Here is a 4,494-nt window from a genome sequence, read left to right as displayed (position 1 = left end):
ATACTAGTTATAGGTATTTAAGCTTTATAAACACTTGTTTTTAAATAGAGCACGACATCTACGTCAAAATGGCGCCGATGCCGGGGAATCAACGCGCAAAGTGCTAGTTTAGTGTTTTGTTTATTTTTAGTTTTATTTTATTTTTGTCAGTTTTACGTTTGGTATTTTTGTGTTTCATGTGTGCAGGTAACTCAGGATGACGTGGAGTTGGTTCTATGACCCACAAGAAGGATATAAGGCCGTGGAAGACGATGACTCGTACCGTACACATTCATATCATGGCCCACCTTCACCAAACTCTCAAGGCTTCTACAAGTCAGATAACCAAAGGAGCTTCAACCAGCAAGGTCACAACACGTGTTCTTAATCTCAGAAGAGAATTAATTGTTACCAGTTTGAGGATGATTCGGAGTATGATAGTGAAGGGTCCGATACGCCAACGTTTGTAAGTTATCAAGAGGAGGGTGACTACTACTACTATGAACATCCTCAACCAATATACGAGGAAGTCCCTCAACATTCTAATCATGGTGGTATACATCAAATAATTTATCACCAAGATCAAGAAGATGTCTTGGAAAAACGTTATGAATTTTCTAAAGGAGATGAAGAGATATCAAGAAGCTCACAATCATGCTTTAAATAAGAGATTAGAACTCCAGGAAATGTTTAATACTACTCAAGATAAACTGGTGAGTCAACTATTAGAAGAGGTGGCTCAAATTGAACGAGAACAAGAAAAGTTGGTTAGTGGTGCCATGGTGGATGATGAAGTGATAAATGAGCTTCAGGGGATTTCAGAGCACGAAGTGGAGGAAGATTTACTATTTAGGAGACAAGGCTATATAATTAAAGTTGAATTTTGGTGTCATACACATGCATGTGTTATCCACACGTTTATAAAAAAAATTAATTCTCATGTCGACATTTGCATTTTATAACAAATAAAAGATGAACAATAAAGTAATAGTAACCGAGATCAACTTTGTTACTCAATTCACGACAACCAGAAGCAGTCTGCTACAAAAAAAATGCGGTTACAGATTAGCAAAACATCACCTCTGCAATCCACACAAAATTGTGACATACACGAGAATATAAACCCATCAACCACGAAATCAATAAAGAAAACTAAAAGTTCTACAGCAACCAAACAAATAAATTGATTAAATTACCTGTAGAAGAGAAGTAACGTTGGTAATTGAGAATCATTCAAATCATCAGTGCGGGTAACATGCACAAACATAAGAACCTTTAGAAATTGAACAATACATATAAAGCAACAGAAAAAATGATAAACAACTGGAAAATTAAAAGGATTTAAAGACTAGTTACCTGAAACAGTCTATAGTCAATCTATTGCAATTGCTGGAGCATGCGGCTAAAACCCCAAAATATCAACAAAAATCATCAAGTAACATATACGAAATATGATTGAGAAATATAAAACGCAAAGGCTCAGATCCTTCTATTAGACCACTATGGCTGTAGCAGCGGTTACAAGTGGAGAACCATACACTTTCCATCTGTCGATTCTGCCACGCCATGTAACGATCCTGAAATCAGTCATCACAGCCTTGTCTACCTTCAAATAATGTAGCCATGGTGGTTGTCATTTTTTCATAAATCGAACTCAGTGACAGCCAACGACGGTGCCGGCAATCAGCGTAAAAAATATAGGTTTAACAACCATCGTTTCCCCACACCGAAGCACTACAATGACCACACGATCGCTGCCTAGGGTTCGTAAATCAAACCCGGTAACAATGGTTGTGAATATCGGAGATCGGTGGGAAACAAACGAAAAAAATCAAAGATTAGTGGAAAGAAGAACCCGAAAAAAGGTGAAGTGGTAAGAAGTAAACCACCACTACCCAAACAACGAATGACATAGTGCCAACATGAGACGTTGTAAGTAGTTGTACAAAACTACATCGTTTTGATTAAAAGTTACCAAAATTAGTTGGAAATCTCCATATCTTTTACTTTTTTTGGGGGAATTCCTCACGGCTCTTCACAGTTGAGCAATAAAAACGTAGTCTTGGCCAATCTATGATTAGATATGTAGGAGAAAGCCAATCTAGATTGGATAGTTCTCGCATTCGCAAAATTGGAATTCTTAAATCACAAATATATTCATACTTAATAATTGTATTAGTTCTTGCAGTTTCAATTGAAATATAACACTTTTGGGTTTGGTTTTTAATTGTTATCAACCTCAATTAATAAAAAGTAATTAAAATTAATTCTAGTTGTTAATTACTTTTTATTTTTTAATTAATCTGAACAAAATAGTAAGGGATAGGTGCATTTCAAATTAATTTTGGTAACTTTTAATAAAAAAAGTAGTTTTGAAAGGTTTTCCGTCTAAGGTTGGATGTGTGATATCATCGTATTCACTTTCCCCTATTTAATATCATACACAATACCAAATTTAACTTACTATGGAGTATTGTATAAAATCATAATAGACAAACAAAATCAGATCATATCATGGGAGACAACTAAGATTGCAAAAGTCGCTAAGCAGACCCTAGACGGCTGAATGGGGATTTGGGAGTAATAGGCCTTAGTCGGTAAGTACTCGGACATGGCTCACCGAGAATTCGGCCTAGGCGGGGATTACTCATTGAGTACTCGGCGCCTAGGCGCGATTTTTACAACCATGGAGACACCTATAAGAAATTTTACACAAATAAAACCCTACAAATCAAACCACTAACCTCCAACTATCACAACCTTAGCCATGGCAGAACACATAAGTATCAACAAATCACCACATGTTCTACTCTCCCATTCCCTGCTCAAGGCCATATAACCCCTCTCATCCAGTTTGGTAAACGGTTACTCTCCAAAGGTGTCAAAACAACACTTGTTACTACCATCTACCTCTTAAACACAAACCTCTTCCACAAGAACAACACAACCACCATTGAAATCCAAGCGATTTTTGACGGTTTTGACGAATGCGGTTACGCGAGTGCGAATAGCCCCGAATCCTACTTCAAAACATTCAAAGAAGTTTGATCCAAATCATTAGCTGATCTGATCAAGAAGCTTCAAAGTTAGAGAAACACCATTGATGCAATCATCATGATTCCTTCAGTTCTTGGGCTTTGTATGTGGCTATGGAATTTGACATCAATGGTGGTTCTTTTTTCACTCAATCTTGTGGTGTAAATACCATATATTATCATGTTCACAAGGGTTTGATTCCTTTGCCACCGGGTGGACTGGTTTCGGTTCCGGGGTTGCCACAGCTTGAATGTTGGGAGACTCCATCTTTTGTACACAATTATGGACCATACCCCGGGTGGTCTGAGGACTGTGTTCAATAAGTTTGCTAATATTGACCAAGCACAGTGGGGCCAAGGTGGATTTTAATTCATTGTTCTTTCATCTCTTTCTTTTAGTGTATTTAACATATGTATTGTAGTGTTTACTCAATGTATTGTTGATTTTTTTATAAAACTTTTAGGTGATAGAGTGGATGAAAAGATGTAGAATTTAAAGGTAATCGGGTCAAAAATTCCATCATGTACCTTGACAAACAACTTGTAAGATGATAAAGATTACGGGTAATCATGATGAGTGCATGAATTAGCTAGACAATAAGCCGAAGAAGTCAATTGTATACTTGTCCTTCGGGAGCATGGCACAACTTGGACATGAACAAATGGAAGAACTTGCATGGGGATTGAGTGATAGCAATGTTAATTTTTTGTGGGTTGTTAGGTCTGAAGAAAAGGAAAAACTCCCAAAAGAATCTGTGGACCAAAAGTTATCCAGAAAGGGTTTGGTTGTGGAATGCTGTAGATAATTGGATGCTTTGTTACACATTGTGGGTTTAACTAAACTATCGAAGCAATTAGTTTGGGAGTTCATTGTCAATGGAATGCCACAATGGACAGATCAAACTACAACTGCTAAGTGCCTAGATGAAATTTGAGGTATTGGAGTAAGAGTTATGGTTGAAGAGAACAGGATAGTGAGAAGAGGAAATCTAGTGTCATGTATAAAGATGATTATGGGGGATGAGAGAGGAGTAATAGCATGGAAGAACGCGGAAAAATGGAGAGAATTGGCCTAAAGCTGCCGTTGATGAAGGTGGGAGCTCAGACAAGGATATAGATGAATTTGTAATTTTGATGTATTAAGTATCTGAATTCTAATTAGATGTAAGATTGGTTTGTAATATTTCTTAAATGTTGATGATTTCATAGGTTGTTTTAACTTTTGGTGTCTTGGGTGGTAAATGTTTTACATTTTCCTCTGATTCAAGTTCTCTTCGCTGCAATTCAGCGTCTCTTTGCTTCACTTGTTACCCTAGGGTATGTAATATAAAATCATTATTTATTTTATGGCTGTAAGTTATGTTTATGTTCATTTCCTTGTTTAAACTCTTAAACATGTGTTATTTTGTCATGAACTTAGGTTTAGTTTTTATTGCTTCAAATTGGACACTGATGGTAGTTATCTTGTTAGGAACTTAAT

At 36.6% G+C, this 4,494-nt stretch overlaps 1 pseudogene; it reads left to right on the top strand.

Annotated features, from left to right (window-relative positions):
* Positions 1 to 2,746: 2,746 nt before the first annotated feature.
* LOC143597979 (UDP-glycosyltransferase 74G1 pseudogene) lies at positions 2,747 to 4,157 on the top strand (annotated as a pseudogene).
* Positions 4,158 to 4,494: the final 337 nt, after the last annotated feature.

This window comes from Bidens hawaiensis, unplaced genomic scaffold (genome assembly GCF_021521415.1).
Source record: "Bidens hawaiensis isolate Kalapana, Puna unplaced genomic scaffold, B.hawaiensis_p1.1 tig00049353_1, whole genome shotgun sequence".
Lineage (NCBI taxonomy): Eukaryota > Viridiplantae > Streptophyta > Magnoliopsida > Asterales > Asteraceae > Bidens > Bidens hawaiensis.
The sequence above is the reverse complement of the archived record's forward strand: the minus strand, read 5'-3'. Positions and strand labels throughout refer to the sequence as shown.